Below are 20,748 nucleotides of genomic sequence, written 5' to 3'. Positions count from 1 at the left end.
TTTATATAAAGGACTAAAAGTGCTATTTTTATAAAAGAAAGATTGTGAAAAGGTAAAAATCTTACTTTTAAACGAATTAATTCATTAAGACAAAATACAAGATCCACGGCTACCGACGAAACATAAAAACAAATACACTCTCAACAACCAATATCGTTACAAAACGAATTGATTCGGTCTCGAATCAATAACAAAACAAAAATCAATAAATCATAGATTTCAATAAATACGCGATAACTATGAGGAGTCAACATTCAATCTTTGGGCTTGAAAGTTTCAAATCGTGCTTGTTGGGCCTTGCTAGCCCAACAACATGATCTTTAGGCCCGAATAGAACGCGCTTACATGTTAATGGGCCTTCTATGACCCAATTTCATGTAAAAGGACTTTCAATAGCTCTATTGTGCTATTGGGCCCTAATGGTCCATTAGTACTACTAGTGAGGTCGAGAAGTCAAATGCGAGTCGGGCCAAGTGCCTTTCGCATTCCCGATAGCCTTGAATAACTTATGGAAATAAAGGGGGCTTCGTACTCTCCTTTCTCCTCGGTTGTTGGGCTTATGAGAAATCGAGTAAACAGATTCGTGGCGTAAATCAAGAGAAGTCAGGGTGGTTGGATTAAGTGAGTAGTACGGACGATGCCTTAAGGATCGTTCGTAATTTGTAGTTATAAACTAGTCATTTTCAGCAATGCGTGATTGTAACAACTCACAAACCTTAATTAATCCAATGTCACCTGGGTTATCAAAAACAATCGTCGTATCGGTATAACAATAAACAAGACATGTAATTTACGTATTGGGAAAACATCGGGTTTTCCCGGGGAGTTCAACATTTTAACCTATGTGATGTATACAAAGTTCAACAATTATACATGTTTTCAAAATCGACAAGCATACTTACAGATCTTCACACTTTTTATAAACAAATACTCTTTTCAGAAAATACCGGATTTTCTGGGTTTTCAATCTTCACAAAAATCATTTTTCCATAACATTACTTATGAACTCACCAACATTTCATATGTTGACGTTTTTCAAAATAACTTGTATTCTCAGGTAACAGGTAAGCCGAAGAATAAGTACCAAATTATGTCATGGTGTTTTGCTTAGATTTCCTAACGAACGGTTTATGTTATGAAATTGTAATGACTAAAACAATGTAATAGATGTAAACAATATCAGTTGTACTATTTCAATGCATGGTGATGAATGATGTTATGATTCATGTATAATCATTGTGATGGTATTCAATTTAAGTCACAAGAGCCCTCAGACGCTTCCGCCGTTCGGTTCAGGGGTGTGACATGACAGGTAGTATGGGCCCGTACTATTGAAAGAAGAGGACCTATACTCGATACAGGGAGAATTTCCAGAGGTTCTAAGTAGTAGATTGAGAGGAGATAACATGGTTGGGGTACCATGATTCATAGCAGATTGAGAGGTGATCACATGGTTTGAGTGCCATGATTCGTGGCGGTTAGTGCTTCTGGTTTTACCAGTTATCCTGTGGTGGTTGATTAGTTTGAGATCAGATAATACAGTGTGGGGCCAGAGGGCCATGCCAAGCAAGTTTTAATGGAGTATACCTTGAAAGGGAAATCGAGTTCGTTTCCGAGGGATTTTATTGGTGAGATGATAGTTAGAGTCGCAAGGGTCAGGGATGAGTAAAGATGATGCTTATTAGAGGATCGAGGTATGAGTCGAGCCATCGGCTGATGGATGAGAGATCACCTTCTGCGGAAAGAGTTGCGTTGTTCCCGTTTATGGGAGAAGTGAATGAGATATCGAGTTCAGAGTTTGGAGGTAAACCTTGTGGGGTAACATATGGTGGTGGCCTTTTCATCAAAGTATTTGGGAAGTTTGTTTGTTGCGAGGTATTTTTATACCACGAGAGAGTCGTCAGTGGGACTAAGATGGAAGAGAACAAGAAGGTGCCTTATTGATGGAAGCATACTTTTAGCAATAGTTCGAGGTGATCAAGAGGAGTATATCGTGGCGGTGACTCTCGTTGTTTACGTTTTGTATATTCTGTGAAAGTAAGGCTCTTGCTTTTATGATGATTCCCACAGTGAGAGGCTGGTCGAGGAATCAAAGACGAGGTGTGTGATAGTGCATTATTCTCGGACCGAGAGTCAGGGTTATTTTGGAACAGTTGAGGTATCCAGCGATGTGTTAGTCTGAGGTTTTGAGATGACCAGAGGCAATCAAGTTGGGAGGATTCTGAGATTCTTGTATGAGTTACTGGATATTTGGAGTCACTTGGTTTCCATTTGGGAAGATCATTGAGTGTTTGCGTGGTACGTTCCAAGAGTCAAGTTGTAACGCCCGTAGATCCGGGCTAGTCAAATTAGAAGCAATAAGTGTCGAAAAAGACTTTTCGGAAAAAGATTATTTATAATAAATAGTATTAACCAAGTTGTAGAATATGTCTCAAGGTTTCCGTACATATAAAGAACGCCGAAATCCGAGTTATAACGAAGAAGTTATGGCCCGTCGAAGTTTTACGGCAAAACCGGCATGACACCGGGAGACGTAAATAGTGAATTTACGATGGAGGACTTTTTAGCCTTAGTGATCTAAACCAAAGTTTTAGTATATGTTAAACCGAGAACATCCATAAAAAGAACGCCCAAATCTGACTTCGTATGAGGAAGTTATGATTTTTCTAAGATTCGGCTTAGCAGTGCATGGCCCGAAACTCGAATTTTAGTTCGAGAGGTTTTTGGCTTACTCAACCTTAATGAGAGTTGAAGATCTCACTAATAGGAACTCAACGGTAAAAATATGGACGAAAACGGATTCTGTATGAAGGGGTTACGAATTCTTCGCGGTCATTTAGCAATCTAAACTCCTCCTACTGTTAAATTTGAGATTGGTTGAGAATTATCCGACAGAGTCTAAACTAAACTTGTAGATCTTATTTTTACCTACACGTGGATATAAAGAATGTCAAAAACGGTAGGCCTGTCGAAAAAACCCGAAACCCGTTCTACCCACCCGACCCGTTCCGAATTCGGGTAGAATGGGTCGGGTAGAACGGGTAACGGGTATGAACATTCGGGTAATAGGTTAACCCGATAATAATATAGGTCGGGTTTTAGGTATGAATATTTATTTTCGGGTATACCTAAATACCCGAATTCGTTTTTTAAATAATACCAAATATACAATGCAGTCACGTACGCACACTTTAAATAAAACAAAACTCTTCGCCTCCTTCTTATGAACGACAACTCGACAGTCAACGCAAACTTGCAAAGGGAATACGGCGCTGAAGCTAAAGTCCTGAACCGTCATCACAATTCTCAGTTTCTCTCTATCGCACGTAATGAAATTAAAAAAGTACATAACATATTATAATGATTTGTATTTTTATTATAGATGTACTTGTTAATTGTATGGAGTATTTTCCTACCCAATTCTCTATTAAACCAACCAACATGTAAAAAAAATATCAGTAAGTGTCATTTAAGAATTTTTCGGGTATACCCGATAATTACCCGACCCGACCTCAAACCCAAATACCCGAAACCCGAATTACAATATAGGTCGGGTATCGGGCATTATTTTCTTAAGGAAATACCCGTTCTACCCGAAACCCGAAAATTTTACCCGTTCAACACCCCTAGAAAACAGAGCTCGTATGCGAAAGTTATGAATTTTTGAAAATCGGCTGATTTCCACCCTATGTGCGATGCCACGTGTCAGCACCAGGTTGCGCCTAGCTGTAGCCAGCCTGGCTCACGACGTGAGCACCTTAAAACTCACTACGTGAGTGACCCTCCAACCTCCTATAAATAGAGATGCCCCCTCCATTCATTCTCACACCTCCCCTCACTTCCCTCTCTCTCTAGAACTTCTCTCTAGCCCCAACCCCCCCCCCTTCCCCCCGAAAAAAAAAGCCTAGGGAGCCTCCCTAGCACGAGGCGGAAGCCCCGGAGCGCCCAACGGCTTCGAGAAGAAGAGCCTTTCGGCTTGGGAACGCTGCTCCAGCGGTGCCTGGTTTTGAGAAAAACCCGCTGTAAGTGAGCTATGTCTACCCTATCTTTAGTATAGCTTATGTTTTAATATAGTAACGTTATTAGGAACTTATAATGAGTATGTGGGCTATTATTATGAGTTATATAAGAGTGTTTCTTAACGATTATATAATAGTAATAATATCTAGAGTATTAATTAGTCGCGGTTAACGTTAGACTAAACTCTAGTGGTAATGATACTAGGTTTTGTCCGAGGGAAATTGTTTTAATAGTAACGAAGTGTTGTCCGAGTACCGAGTCATCACCTTATCAGGTGAGTGCATAGTTACTTTCATCTTATACATAGATATGAAGTATTTTATATAAATTACGTGCTATGTGTGCATATTATCTGAGTGCTTGATGTCTATGCTAAATGAACGATTGTATACATGTTTTAAATGATTTAAACTGTATATGTATTTTATATCTACAATAATGTTGGGGTAAAACATGGGTAGATGTAATAGATGGAATATGAGTTGGATGATGAGTTGAGAGGTGTTATAGACCACGAGGTGAGGGTGAGAGGTGGACGATGTGAGAATCCTTTTTTCCAAATGATGGCTCCATCATTCAACAGAGTTGGATGACAACCACAGACTATTCTAGACAGTCCAGTGGAGCACTACCAGGCTTGCAACATGTAGGTGTTGTGAACGATGTGTTCAGCCGGTGTACTCTAAACCCTGGTGTCCATGCATACTTGGTGCCTAAACCTTGGTGATCATGCAGACTTGGTACCTAAACCCTGGTGATCATGCAGACTTGATGCCTAAACCCTGGTGATCATGCAGACTTGATGCCTAAACCCTGGTGATCATGCAGACTTGATGCCTAAACCTTGGTGATCATGCAGACTTGATACCTAAACCTTGGTGATCATGCGGACTTGATGCCTAAACCCTGGCGACTATGCAGACTTAGTACCTAAGCCCTGGCGATTATGCAGACTTAGTACCTAAGCCCTGGCGACTATGCAGACTTAGTGTCCGTTGTGTAAACCGTGGCAGCGATGGACTTCGTGCCGATTCCTTAGGATGATCCTTAGGAATGAATGAACGAGAGATAGTTGATTCTTAGGGTAGATCCTTAAGAATAAAGAAGATAATGGGGATGGGTAATTGGGTTGATTACTTGATTGATTAAACATAATAATTATATTATTGTGGGTTGAAAACCCTATGTACTCACCAGGTTTCCCAACCTGACCCACTCAGTTTATTTGTATCACAGGTGTCGATATGAAGTTACATTTCACTGAGAGATTTAAAAGAGATGTAGATCACTAGTGTAAATAAATGTAAGTTCGGTTTATGCTTATGTTTCTGTATTGACGATGACATCCCAAACGTTTTAAATGAATAAAATATGTTTCTTCAAAAATGTTTTGATAACGTATTTATCGTGTTTTTCTGGGAACAAATTCCGCAACATTTTTATGAAAAGAAGAACTCTGATTTTTATAAAGCATCAACAAAATCGGTCTTTTCGGGCCGTGAAAATGGGGATGTCACACAAGTGTGATGTACCTGGTGAAATAGTCTATGGAGTAGATTGTTGGTATGCCAATTGGTGATGGTTCGAACCCTGAGTGGGGGAGAACTGGGTATTCTATTGAGAAGATCAACAATTCATTCAAGTGCAACTAGTTATGGAGATCTATGGTGCGGGCACATGAGACCTGAGTTATTGGTGGTTGAGGCAAGACATCGTGATATGCTGTGATGATGTACCAAGGTACCCGAGTGATTTTGTTCCAGTGGGAACCTGATATGTGCATAATTAGTTAATTATTTAACGTATATTCTTAGTTATTTTTGATTAATTATGAGAATAATGTGGACAAAAGGTACTTAAAATGTTGAGAATTGTGTTTTCAGTCCAAAAGATATGCTTGGATGCAAAAAGGAGAAAAGGAGAGCGAGTGAAGATTAAAGAGTGAAAGAAGGAGATCTACTCGGCGAGTAGATCGACCCTACTCGGCGAGTGCACGACGATATGCCAGAAGATAACTACAACTGCTAATTCCAGACGGATAAGTATGGACCTACTCGGCGAGTTGATTCTGCTACTCGCCGAGTACCCCCTGTTTTGGGATATCTATAAAAGACGAATCCTTATTCCAGGAGGAGGCACTCCTGGCGATTTTTGAAGGATTAGCTGCAACTAAAAGATTCAGAAGGCGCTAAGGAACCCTAAGCTTCAAGAGTTGGAAGAATTCAAGCAATTAGGTTAATTCTACCACTTAGACTTAGGAATTAAAACATGTTTGCTTTCATAAACTTTGTTTTTATGCTTGTTTCTACTGCAACTATGAGCTAAACTCGTTTTTGTTTCTGTTTGGGGAATACCAAAGAACTCCTATGGTTTAATTATTGATTCTTGTTTAATTGTCTATTGGTGATTTATTAAATTAAGTTTGTTAAAGAACCTTATGTATTAATCACTACTATTTTCTGTTAATTGGAAGGCAATTAGGTTGCATGAACATCACTTAATTGTTAACCTCATATGTCTATGTGAATGCTAAAACGTATGCTTGGAAGTAATGAGTATGAAACTAAGATTAATAAGAAAATAAGAAGATTAATGTGTGAGCTTGTTTGAGAAACCATCAACAAGAGGTTAATTGAATTAATAACTTAATTGACCATTACAAATCTTATTTAATCCAAATAATTAATCTAGGGAATTAATTAGTTTAAACACTCGATCAATGCTTAAATTAGTTAATTGTCTAAGGGTTAGGAGTAATGAACATGAACCTAACTATTATCATTGGTAACCAATAGCAATTAATCCACCTTAACTTAAATAACCATAGGAGTGAATTGGTTGAACCTAAATAGAAACATCTTTATCAAATTTGGTGAATAGTTGTTGCTTTAGTTAATTAGTTAATTTAGTTTGTTTAAGTTTCTAGTCTTGCAAAACTAGAGAAAAACCCTTTACTTTCATTATTTGTTTTAGTTAAAATTAGCTATTAGTTTAATTGTCCGTTCCCTGAGTTCGATACCTTACTTATCAATCTATACCACTTAAAGACAGGTTCACTGCCTTTGTGTGCTCAAATTACTAATAAAAAGTAGGGATAAAACTAGTTGAATTTACACACATCAAGTTTTTGGCGCCGTTGCCGGGGAACGGTTCTAAATAATTAAGCTAATTCCTAATTTTTTCGATCCTTTGTGTGAGTTTACTTGCATAAAGTTCATTTATTGCAATTAAGTAACTAGTAATTAGGTTTTAGTATCTATTTTAGTTAGGTTAAAACTTAAATTTTTTTTTGAAATATCACTAATACTCGCCGAGTGCACTCGCACCTACTCGGCGAGTAGCAGTTTAATCAGCAAATTTTTTTTTACAATCTTTTTGTTCTTTTTACGTTTTTTTTATTTGATTAATTTCAGGACTCTCATGACCAGAGGAGCAAACACACCACTGGTACCCCCGTTTGAAGATCCCGAAACCGAATTGAAAAGAAACAAAGGGAAGGACGTGGAGAGTTCAAGCACACCAAAGAAATCACCATTGTCCAACTTGAAGACTGTTTTTGGGAAAAAGAAGAGCAGTAAATCAGGAGCTTCTAGCGCCTCCTTGACAATTGAGGAGCCAATTCAAGAAGATATTGGATACGAGACCGAGGAAGAAGAGGAGGCAACGTACGAACAAGAAACCGAATCGGAGGAAGAGTTAGCATTCACTATGGCTAACATTGATGAAATTCCCATGGGGGAATGGAAGAAGAGGATGCACGACAACCATGGCCCGGGACTTGTGCAACCCGCAATTCCCGCAACTGCTACCTTCGAGCTAAAAGGTCATATCCTAGCTGCGCTCAAGGAAATACCTTTCTATGGGAAAGATCATGAAGATGCCTACAAACATTTGGATGAAGTAAATGATGTTGCTGATTACTTCAACATTCCAAATGTAACCCGCGAACTCAATTACTTCGGATGCTTCCGGTAACCTTCAAGGGTGCTGCTAAGGACTGGCTCAAATCACTTCCCCCCGGGTCAGTCACTACTTGGGCCAAAATGAAGGAAGAATTTATAGATCACTTTTGCCCACCATCCAAAATAGCCAAACTCAAGAAGGCCATTGCAAACTTTGAACAGCAAGCTGGAGAATCTTTATATGAAGCATGGGAAAGGTACAAAAGTCTGCTACGAAATTGCCCACACCATGATCTAAACAGCCAGCAAGAAGTTTCCATCTTTTATGATGGAGTCAATGTCACAACCCGGCAGTTGCTAGACTCACAAGGCCCACGATGTTGCTATCCAAGAAACAAGAACAATGCTCAGGAACCAGCAAGCATCCATCCACAACATAGAAACACAGCTTGGGCAACTTGCTCAACAACTAAACCAAAGGTCACCGGGTGAGCTTCCTAGCAAAACCGAGAACAACCCACGAGGGGCGCAAGTAAATATTGTTACCACAAGAAGTGGGAAGATTATTACTCCCCTGGCCCCCATTCGAACTGAAGCAAACAAGGACTCACAGAAGGAAGGAAAGGAAGTACAAGTCGAAAATCAACACTCACAATCTGAGAGTCCTACTCGCCGAGTAGGACCGATGGACTCAGCGAGTACCTCTGCTAAAACAAGTGATCAGCCACCCTTGAAACCATACCAGCCTCCAATACCGTACCCAGCCCGAGCCAAGAAGGAGAAGTAGGAAGAGGAATATCAGAAGTTTCTTGATCATATTAAAACTCTTCAAATAAACATTCCTTTCATTGAAGCCGTCATGCAAATGCCCAAGTATGCAAAGTTCCTTAAGGAACTCCTCACTAACAGAAGAAAGATGGAGGAAGTGCAGAAAGTAGTACTTAATGAGAATTGCTCCGCCGCAATGCTAAACAAATTACCAAAGAAGAAGGGTGATCCGGGGAGCTTAACTTTGCCTTGCCAATTTGGCAACTTGGCTGCAATTCATGCCTTAGCTGATTCTGGAGCAAGTGTGAACCTTATGCCATACTCGTTCTTCAAGAAACTGGACCTTCCGGAGCCAAGGCCAATTCGGATGGCAATTCATTTGGCAAACAAGACTGTTACTTTCCCAAGAGGCATATGTGAAGATTTGCTAGTGAAAGTAGACAAATTTGTCTTCCCGACTGATTTCATCATTCTCGACATGGAGGCGGATTCGCAAGTACCAATCATCCTTGGAAGGCCCTTCCTCAACACCACTAGTGCCATCGTAGACATGAGAGATTCTAAGCTCACATTGCGAGTTGGGGACGATTCAGTGACATTCGGGGTAGACCAAGCCATGAAGTACTCAAGGAGTAGTGACGACACGGCATTCTCAATCGACATGCTTGACGAATTATTGGAAAAAGACATACCTGAAGACTCCAGCAAGTCTGCAGCTTTGGAAGAAGAATTTGATCCAGAAAAGGACTTATTAGAGATTGAAAGGCTGTTGGAGGAAGCGGAGTATGAAGAAATAAAGAACCAAGCTGAACGCCCTACTCGCCGAGTAGACCCGATCTACTCGCCGAGTACAACTGAAGAAAAGCAAGAAGTCGCGAATGCCGCCACCAACTCGCCGAGTACCAAACCTGCACTCGGCGAGTCCGTTACTATGCACAATAAATTGGAGCTCAAAACACTACCTGACCATCTGGAGTATGCCTTCCTGGAAGAAGGAAATCAGAATCCAGTGATTATAGCCTCGGATCTATCCAAGACGGAAAAGGAGGAACTTGTACGGGTGTTGAAGAAAAGGAAAAGAGCCATCGCATGGAGCATCTCTGACATCAAGGGAATAAGCCCGTCCTACTGCTCTCACAAGATCAACTTAGAAGAAGGAGCAAGACCGGTGGTGCAACATCAAAGAAGATTAAACCCGAACATGCAAGAAGTCGTCAAGAAGGAGGTGGTCAAGCTTTTGGATACGGGAATCGTCTACTCCATCTCCGATAGCCCATGGGTGAGTCCGGTCCAAGTGGTGCCCAAAAAAGGAGGAATGACGGTCATTACCAACGAAAAGAACGAGTTAATTCCAACGCGAACGGTAACCGGTTGGCGAGTGTGCATCGATTATCGAAAGCTAAACGATGCCACTCGCAAAGACCATTTTCCCCTTCCTTTCATAGATCAAATGTTAGAGAGACTATCTGGCCATAGCTACTATTGTTTCTTAGATGGGTTTTCAGGGTATTTCCAAATACCCATAGACCCAATGGACCAAGAAAAGACCACCTTTACATGCCCCAGTGGGACCTTCGCCTATAGACGCATGCCATTTGGACTATGCAATGCACCTGCGACATTTCAAAGGTGCATGACCGCCATATTCCATGATATGGTAGAAAAATTTATGGAGGTCTTTATGGATGACTTTTCGGTATTCGGATCTTCTTTCAATGACTGCCTCACAAATCTTGACTCGATGCTTGCTAGATGTGAGAAAACCGACTTGGTCCTAAATTGGGAAAAGTGTCACTTCATGGTCAAGGAGGGTATAGTTTTGGGACATAAAGTCTCTAAAAAGGGAATTGAGGTGGATCGGGCAAAGATAGACACCATTGCCAAATTACCCCCACCAACTAATGTGAAGGGCATTAGAAGTTTTTTGGGACACGCAGGTTTTTACCGGCGTTTTATAAAAGATTTTTCCAAAATCACGAAACCTCTAACACAATTATTACTAAAAGATGCACCCTTTAATTTTACTAAAGAGTGTTTAGAGGCATTTGACTTTCTAAAAGAAAAATTAACTAATGCCCCGATCATCATAGCACCAAATTGGAACTTACCCTTCGAGATCATGTGTGATGCTAGTGACTATGCACTAGGAGCGGTCCTTGGACAAAGGGTTGATAAGCACTTTCAACCCATCTATTATGCAAGCAAGACCTTAAATCCTGCCCAAGAGAATTATACTACTACTGAAAAAGAACTGTTAGCCGTAGTTTACGCTTTTGACAAGTTTCGCCCTTACTTGGTTTTATCTAAAACCACTGTTTTTACTGACCACTCGGCTATCAAGTATTTGTTTTCCAAACAGGATGCCAAGCCAAGACTAATATGATGGGTGCTGCTTCTTCAAGAATTCGATATAGAGATACGAGATAAGAAAGGAATGGAGAACGTAGCGGCCGATCATTTATCTAGGCTCGAGAACCCGGCGTTGCAAGAAGATAACGAGGGAGACGACTTTCCGGATGAATACATTATGGTGTCCGTGGGAGAGGAGCCATGGTTCGCAGACATAGCTAACTATTTAGCTACCAATTACGTCCCGAAGGATTATAGTAGTCAGCAAAAGAAGAAATTCTTTGCAGAGATCAAATATTACTTTTGGGACGATCCATACCTCTTTCGAAGCTGTGCGGATGGAATTATAAGAAGATGTGTGTTCGGAAAGGAGAGTCGACGAATACTAGAACATTGCCATAGCGGGCCCACGGGAGGACATCATGGAGCACACTATACCGCGAAGAAGATCTTTGACATTGGGTTCTATTGGCCCACGATCTTCAAAGATGCAGCCCAATATGTCAAAGAATGCGATGCTTGTCAAAGGGTGGGAAACATTTCATTCCGTAATGAAATGCCACAACATAGCATTCAAGTGTGTGAGGTGTTCGACGTGTGGGGCATTGACTTCATGGGACCATTTCCCACATCCAAAGGAAACAAGTACATCCTAGTGGCGGTAGATTATGTTTCGAAATGGGCGGAGGCGCAGGCTTTACCTACAAATGACGGACGGGTAGTGGTACGATTCTTAAAAAAACTATTCTCCTGGTTTGGTGTTCCGAAGGCCCTAATTAGTGACCGTGGCACACACTTTGCCAATGATCAATTGGACAAGGTGCTCAAGAAATATGGGGTGACCCATAAGTTCTCCACATCATACCACCCACAAACGAGTGGACAAACGGAAGTGACCAATCGAGCCTTGAAGCGTATCTTAGAGAAGTCGGTGGGAAGCAACCGCAAGGAATGGTCGGATAAATTGGATGACGCGCTATGGGCATTTCGTACCGCTTTCAAAACACCTATTGGTACTACACCATATAGGTTAGTTTATGGAAAGCAATGCCATTTACCGGTTGAAATCGAGCACAAGGCATATTGGGCGCTAAAGAGGTGCAACTTTGACATGGAAGAATTGAAGACCAACCGTCTAATGCAAATGAATGCCCTTGAAGAACTCCGAAATGAGGCTTATTCTAGTTCGTGGCTCTATAAAGAAAAAACCAAGAGATGGCATGACCAACGAATCAAAAGCAAAGACATCCATGAAGGCCAAAAAGTACTACTCTTCAATTCCCGATTAAAACTTTTCTCGGGCAAACTCAAATCAAGGTGGGATGGTCCCTTTTTGGTCAAGACGGTGTTTCCTCACGGGGATATAGAATTGATCTCAAAAGATGGCACACCATTTAAAGTCAATGGCCATAGAGTGAAGAAATATGAAGAAGGAGTCCCCCGAAATGAAGGATTGGAGGAGCTGCTGCTGTGCGGAATCGCAAACACGTAGAAGGGGCGGAGTCTAGCTAATGACTCCATCAAAAGAAGCGCTTCTCGGGAGGCAACCCGACTTTCACGTTTGCATTTTCTTTCCTTTTCTTTATTTTTCATATTGTTTTGTTCATTCTTCTTCATTTATTCTACTTCTCTAAGTGCTTGAGGACAAGCTCTACTGGAAGTGTGGGGTGGAAAGGCTAAACAAAGGAATTAATATAGTAAAATTGGCAAATTTACAAAATTTTTTCAACCTGAGACATATACTCGGCGAGTATATCGATTATACTCGGCGAGTAAATGTTCGCTTACAGTCAAATGACCATAACACGCGTATCTACTCGGCGAGTAGCCGGTTTAAACTCAGTAAATTAAAACCTGTAAAAATTACTATTATTCAACATTTCATCTCCACACTCGCCGAGCATCTTCCCTCAGCCACCTCTCAAGGGTTCTTCAAGATCTATTCAATTTTCTTCCTCTTTCTCTTCATTCAAGCAACAAGGTAACATCTTTACCCTCTAATTTTATGAAAGGTCCAATCTTTATCACATATCTTCTCTTATTTGTTATGATTCCGGATTTGGGGAGTTTTTCCCAATTTTTAGGGCTTTGATTTACTCATGAATTAGAGGTTGTTTGGAGTAATTTCTTCAAGAACTATGGTTAGATAAGTAATTACAACAAAACCCTATGAACAAATCGGACTATTACACAGATTACACAGATCCGATCTCGATCTGTCAAAAAGTTCATACTACTCGGCGAGTATGTTCGTGTACTCAGCGAGTAGGTCCCAATCAGATCAAATTTTTTTTTTCCTGTTTTAACTATGGGGTGTTGTTTGTTGCTGTTTTTTGGTATGTTTATGCAGATAGCATGGCAAGGAGAGGACAGTCATCACGTGGAGGAGGCCATGGTGATATGCCATGGTTAGCCTTTCAACGAATCACCTCCAAATCCTCCAAAACTCGAGCCCTAAACAGGTTGGAAGCGCTGCGACAGAAAGAAATTCACTTGCCCACTGCAGTGGATTGGGGATGGATGGGTAATGTCGGCTTGGAAGAGGAACTTACTCCATATTTGGTAAAAGATTATAACTTGGGTTATGCCAACATCACTTGTGATGGTTGGTTGCAATTGTTTAAAATCCAAGAGCCAGTCTACGCGGAGTTGTGTTGGGAATTCTTTGCTACCATTTCATTCCGAGGTGGTAGTGAGTATTACAACCCAAACACGATTTCGTTTTCTTTGGGAGGAGAGCTGCGACAATGCAGCATGGTCGAGTTCTCTTGACGGTTGGGCATCTACGATCAAGACATGTCGATGACAGAATACTTTGAAGCCTTCTTGGAGAATACCCACAAAGAACTTCCCGAGGGGGTGGTGGCGTCGACATGGTGGAGTACAATTGCTAACCGGGTCTATATACCTTCCACTGCTCAAGAAGGGCATATTCGTTCTCCAATCCATCGACTCATTCACCGATTCGTTGCAAGCACGATCAACATGCGAAAGGATGGGGATAAAGTTTCCACCCTTGATATCTTTTATATGTGGAGTATCATCACCCCCGATGTCTTCTGCAACCTCCCATATTGCATTGCTAAATTTCTTGCGGAGGGAGCGGTTAAGGAAAAAATCAACTCGAAGATCAATGGGGGTATGTTCATTACTCGGCTTGCGCGATCATTTGGGATCTTGGAATTACCGCAAGCTCAAATGCTGACGATTATCCACCCTCCTCCGTTCAACACTGCACTTTATAGGAGGGCTCGGATAGTGGAAAAATTTGGTGATTCTTTTACTATCCCGAATGAGGACGAGCCGGCGGTCCCCGAGGAGCCGGGAAGGCGGGTTAGGCCGAGAAACGAGCGGGTACGAGAAGACCCACCGGTGATTCCGGTGGAGGATAACGAGGGGTGGAATCAAGTGGAGTATCGACGATACTTGGATGATATAGGGCGAGGGGTTAATTACACCAATCAATCCTTCGACTATCTTTTCCAACAAATGCATATTGCCCCGCGACCGGGACCCGGCTATCCTTACATCATGAATTGGGACGAAAGGATGCAAAGAAGGGGTGGAGAAGGAGGTAGTGGAGCTGGGATGGACGAGGAAGAATGAAGATTTTATTTGCGTTTGTTTTGTTTGATTATGATGTTTGTTTTAAGACAATTGTGGATATGTTGAACTTGGCTATGTGGTTTGAATATTAGTGTTACTTTTAGTTTTCTTTTCAGGTATTGAAGATAGGAAGCATGCTATTTAGGAATGGTCAAGAGAGGAATGAGAGTCTTTATGAGTGCTTGTGGAGTCTTGTTCCTAGGATCGAGTCCGTACGAATCGAGAGTTTATTAAAGTGTTGCTGTTTAGGAAGTTTACTAGAGAGTGCATTTATATCAACACTAGAGTAAAGAGAGACAGCGGTTAAAAATTCTGGAAATACACCCTATACTCGCCGAGTGCACTAATACTACTCGGCGAGTACATCTGCTTCTGCCCGAAATACGTTGCCAGTCAACTTCTACTCGCCGAGTTTAATCGCCTACTCGCCGAGTAGCCTGCTGCGAGAGGAATTTCTGATTTGTTCTGGCTAGTTTTTCTGCGCCATTCATACATTCTTTATGAGTTACTACTGAAGATTGTGCAACAACCCTTTTTCCTTGGAGTTTTCGAGCTATCAACCACACGAGACGTATGACACCCGTGCCATGGATGAGCTGTTCCCATGGTTAAAGTCACTAGAAGAAGGAGTTGAAGAGGAGAGTGTCAACCTAGCGACTGCTACCCCAGGGGAGTTTGTTCCAACTTTCTCTCTATTTGCATTTTTAGTTGTTATAATATGCAATGAGGGCATTGCATAAAATAAGTGTGGGGTAGGGGGTTAGTCACATCTTAGAACACTTAGAATCTTAATTTAGGCTAATTTTTAATGCTTAGGTCTTAAATTAGAAAATTTTGGTAAAAATTAGGATTCCGTATTAGAATTGTGTTAATAATTGCATGAGAACCCAAATGTTTAGTTGAGCCTATACACGTTCTAGTGCATCTGTGGCTTCCTTATTTCAGTGAAATCATGAGACAAAAACACGACCTTGCTCAGCCTGAGGGATGCAATATGTTTAGCAGCCTAAACCTGAAATGTATCCAGGAAAGTTTTTATCATTAGCCAATAAAGGTTGAGATTGAGCGCCCCTGCTTAAGCATGTAGGTTTTGAGTGAAAAAAAAAGTGAGTTAATTAAAAAAAAAAAGAATTGCAAGAAAAGTTATAAGAATTTTGGAGCTATCAAATTATGAAGATCAAAAGATCAAAATTCCAAGAAATCCAAAAAGTTGAAGATACCAAAAGTCAATACAAGTTGGTGAAATTCAAAGAAATCCAAGATCAAATTATCAAGAAAGTGAAGAATTCAAAAGAATTCCATAGTGGTATCGAAAAGTTGTAATTCTAGATTATGTATGCTTGGGTTGCTCAATTAAAAATACCTTGAGGGTAAAGAGATTTTCTGAGGATGGATTCGGAGGGTTGCATAAAATGAGCATAGTTCAGGGTGAGTGGGCGAATGTTTATGAGGATTGTGAGTATTTGAAGTATGGGGGGTTTTTAGGAATTTTAGACACAAATGCATGCGTTATGGTCTTGGCATAATGGCTGGGTTGGATTGGAGTTATTAATGTGATTTTAATATGTTTAAAATTTAGTTTTGCTTGGGGGCAAGCAAAAGTCAAGTGTGGGGTATTTTGATATGTGCATAATTAGTTAATTATTTAACGTATATTCTTAGTTATTTTTGATTGATTATGAGAATAATGTGGACAAAAGGTACTTAAAATGTTGAGAATTGTGTTTTCAGTCCAAAAGATATGCTTGGATGCAAAAAGGAGAAAAGGAGAGCGAGTGAAGATTAAAGAGTGAAAGAAGGAGATCTACTCGGCGAGTAGATCGACCCTACTCGGCGAGTGCACGACGATATGCCAGAAGATAACTACAACTGCTAATTCCAGATGGATAAGTATGGACCTACTCGGCGAGTTGATTCTGCTACTCGCCGAGTACCCCCTGTTTTGGGATATCTATAAAAGACGAATCCTTATTCCAGGAGGAGGCACTCCTGGCGATTTTTGAAGGATTAGCTGCGACTAAAAGATTCAGAAGGCGCTAAGGAACCCTAAGCTTCAAGAGTTGGAAGAATTCAAGCAATTAGGTTAATTCTACCACTTAGACTTAGGAATTAAAACATGTTTGCTTTCATAAACTTTGTTTTTATGCTTGTTTCTACTGCAACTATGAGCTAAACTCGTTTTTGTTTCTGTTTGGGGAATACCAAAGAACTCCTATGGTTTAATTATTGATTCTTGTTTAATTGTCTATTGGTGATTTATTAAATTAAGTTTGTTAAAGAACCTTATGTATTAATCACTACTATTTTCTGTTAATTGGAAGGCAATTAGGTTGCATGAACATCACTTAATTGTTAACCTCATATGTCTATGTGAATGCTAAAACGTATGCTTGGAAGTAATGAGTATGAAACTAAGATTAATAAGAAAATAAGAAGATTAATGTGTGAGCTTGTTTGAGAAACCATCAACAAGAGGTTAATTGAATTAATAACTTAATTGACCATTACAAATCTTATTTAATCCAAATAATTAATCTAGGGAATTAATTAGTTTAAACACTCGATCAATGCTTAAATTAGTTAATTGTCTAAGGGTTAGGAGTAATGAACATGAACCTAACTATTATCATTGGTAACCAATAGCAATTAATCCACCTTAACTTAAATAACCATAGGAGTGAATTGGTTGAACCTAAATAGAAACATCTTTATCAAATTTGGTGAATAGTTGTTGCTTTAGTTAATTAGTTAATTTAGTTTGTTTAAGTTTCTAGTCTTGCAAAACTAGAGAAAAACCCTTTACTTTCATTATTTGTTTTAGTTAAAATTAGCTATTAGTTTAATTGTCCGTTCCCTGAGTTCGATACCTTACTTATCAATCTATACCACTTAAAGACAGGTTCACTGCCTTTGTGTGCTCAAATTACTAATAAAAAGTAGGGATAAAACTAGTTGAATTTACACACATCAGAACCCAACAGTTAATTATCGCCGGAGTGAGATTGTCTAAGGGTGTATATGTGCTGAGACTAGCGCCTTGCCTGCGAGAACTTACATCTGGAGTGGTGGTGCATAAGCTAGGTGGGTGTAAGCACCTATCTATGTCGAGCTGCGGAGCATGAGTTGGTGAAATCAGTGTGGTGAGGACTTGATGATGAGGTTATGGGGTGATAAGAGAGCAAGTGAATCCGAGTGGGAGTAATCACTTGGGATTATCATTAGAAACTGTTGAGTGAGCCCATGGTGAGTCAGTGGAAGAAAGTGTCGTGATACTACGGGGAGTCGTAGTATTCACTAGATATTGGGAGAGAGTTGTGATATTGCGGGGAGCCGTGGTATTCACTAGTCAACGAGAGAGTGTCGTGATACTACGGGGAGCCGTAGTATTCACTGGTTAGAGAGAGAGAGTGTGTGTGTGTGTGTGTTGCGATACTATGGGGAGCCATAGAATTCACAAGTCAGTAAGAGAGTATCACAAGACTACAGGGGAGGTCGTAGCACTCAGTAGTTAATTGATAAGGGTGAATATTGTTCTGTCGGGAGCTGTAGTATTCACTAGTCAGAGTATGGCGCAAAGGAGTTCTTAGGCTTGGGTAGCCTTACCACTTGAGTCTTCAGGGGCCTGGTTGCCGAACCAGGGGCGAGACGGGGGTCTCCGTGTCAGTCGAGAAATTGTTATATCCCAGGTTGATTAGGGATTATCGTAATCGGAAGGAATTGGAGAGATGGTGTGTGCATAAATCCGCAAATTTTGGGTCATGAGTTGAGTACCAGATTGGAAATGAGTGGTTCCAATTCTCCTGTTGAATCAGACTCTCGAGCTCAAGTCTGGATCCATTCGTATTTTGAATAGGCGAGATGAGGTTCCGGATTCGTGGATGGGTTTCATTTTGAGAGGGGTATTGACCTTCATCTGATATCTTAGGCCGGAGTGGATCAGTTTCGTTGGTATGGGAGGAACCGCGAGACGCATGGAACCAGCGGATAATAGATAATAGAGGTCGGAAGTGAGACGATTTCAAATGAGTTGTAGCATTCTCTTAGGGTAAAGCAAACTTTGTGACTTGTGTGTCACGATGAGCCGAGATAGTTATCGTGAGAAGGAAGTCGGTGAGACGTTTTTGGTTTGCAATGAGTAACCTTTGGAGGTTCATCTTTTGGAAGGGGATAATTGAGAGGAAGTTGGGGCTTATGTCTATAGATGTCATAGGATGCCTCCAAGCGAGCATGATCTTTCATTGTGTTTGAGTTTTGGGGTTCTTTCCTTCCGATGAGTCCTGATTGTTGTTCAAATGGTGGGTCCTTAGGGGATTATGACCTTTCCGTTCGTTTTGAGTTGCGAACGGGATCGATTAGAGAATTAGAGTTAGAAGAGTGTTATTAAGTCTGTTAGCCGATGGGCGATTAGTAGAATGATGTTTTGCGAGGGTGGTATGGCAGGGAGATAGACTACTAGAGTTTGGAGAGTCAGATCGAGTATCGTAGCGACAGTTGGGTCTGTCCTTCTTCGGGGTTGGGATTTCCTATTGGGTTTAGGTGTTTTTGAAAGAGATTGTTGTATTATATGAGGTCCTTTTGGTGGTGCTTCTCAGATTATTGGGCTCGGCCTATGTGTTGATAAGGAGCGATTTTGAGGGCGAAATCTAATTCAAGTGGGGGAGAATTGTAACATCCCGTTCTGGATAGTTTCGTGATTTAAGGCCCATGAGCCTTAATTCAAGTATGATAAGGTTTTGAGGATTTGAAAGAGAAAGGTTTAGGCCCTTTTGGGATGTGGGTAAGGTAGGTTGTGTGATAAAAGAGTTTCGTTTGTGCTTTAGAGCCCAAATGTATTGTTAAAGGCGTTGGTTTGGGCTTTACATGAACTTTGGATCTGAGTTCGAGTGGGCTTCAGGAGGAATAAAGTTGATAGAAGTGTAGGGCTTCTCGTTACCTTTTTGTGGATATAAGGATCGTCAGAAACGGATTTATAACGAAGAAGTTATGACCTTTTCAGAAGTTTTGTGGTTTCAGGCTTAGCCAAGTACACTGGGCGTACTAGTGAAGAAGGAAGTACGCTAGGCGTACTGACCATGGGTGGTCGCGAATGTTCTTCGGAGTATGTTGGGCGTACGCTGATCAGACCTGAACCCTATTTAAGCTCATTATCTCATAACCTAACCCTAATATCTTCAGCCTCCATCCCTCTAAACCCTAAGCCCCCATTTAAGTGATTCTTGAGCATTTTGGTGATTTAGTGAGTTTTTGGTGCATATTATGGAAGAAGGAGTTCCTTGAGGAAGCATTTCTTGGCTTGGAGCTTGTGGATCCAAGCCCTAATCAGGTTGATCTAGCTCCGGAAAGCATAAAGTTTGAATCTTGGTGGCTTTCTCATGTGGATCTAGTGGGGTGATCTTTGTTATGTTTGGCTTTTGAAGAAGAAGGAGCTTTGAAAGAGAACAGCTTGAGCATCTAGCTTTTGGATCTATGTTCTTCTCTTGTTGGTGCATGTTCTAGAGGTATCAAGTTTGAAACTTGCTTATTGTTGTGCTAGTTTTTGTTTTGGGTCCATTTTAGGGTTTATGTCCCAAAGCTTGAAGCTTTATGAGTTGTTGAACTCCAGAGCCTAATATATGTCCCTTTAAGTGTTTCTAGTGGAGAGGATTCATAAAAATGAGGCCTTAGACGTTGGAACCACCTCATGCATAAGATATGAGCATTTTTCGGAGTAAAGAGTAAGAGTTTTTGTGTTTGGGACTTGATCTGCCATGAAAAGGCTTAAAGTCACGAGCTTTATTGTGTATGAGCCTTTATGGAGACCAAATCTAAGAGTATAGCTATGGTCTTAGTGGATTAAGACCAAGGGAGTGGAGATAACAATCCTGGACATACGCTGAGCGTAATTCCAGTACGCCCCGCGTACTGACCAGGTGTCCCCGATGGCCAATCTGAATTCGTGAGTACGCTGAGCGTACCAAGGGAGGTACACCCCGCGTAACCTCACTGTGGATTTTTGGGCTAAGTCTCATTTTGGGCCTTGAGTGTTGGGCTTGGAGTTTGGACTGGTTGTAATAGAGTTTTGGACCAGAGGAATATGTATATATATTGTGCTTTGAGCCCTTAA

The 20,748-nt window shown here is 40.9% G+C and overlaps 1 non-coding gene across 1 annotated transcript; it reads right to left on the bottom strand.

Moving 5' to 3' along the window:
• Nucleotides 1–8,111: 8,111 nt before the first annotated feature.
• Nucleotides 8,112–8,218, bottom strand: LOC145060768 (small nucleolar RNA R71). The gene has a single exon (XR_013686952.1). It is a non-coding gene; the product is annotated as a small nucleolar RNA R71 (small nucleolar RNA).
• Nucleotides 8,219–20,748: the final 12,530 nt, after the last annotated feature.

This window comes from Lactuca serriola, chromosome 6 (genome assembly GCF_051521515.1).
Source record: "Lactuca serriola cultivar US96UC23 chromosome 6, Lser_US96UC23_V15, whole genome shotgun sequence".
Taxonomy (NCBI): domain Eukaryota; kingdom Viridiplantae; phylum Streptophyta; class Magnoliopsida; order Asterales; family Asteraceae; genus Lactuca; species Lactuca serriola.
Note: the sequence above shows the minus strand (reverse complement) of the source record. Positions and strands in the feature narration are given on the sequence as shown.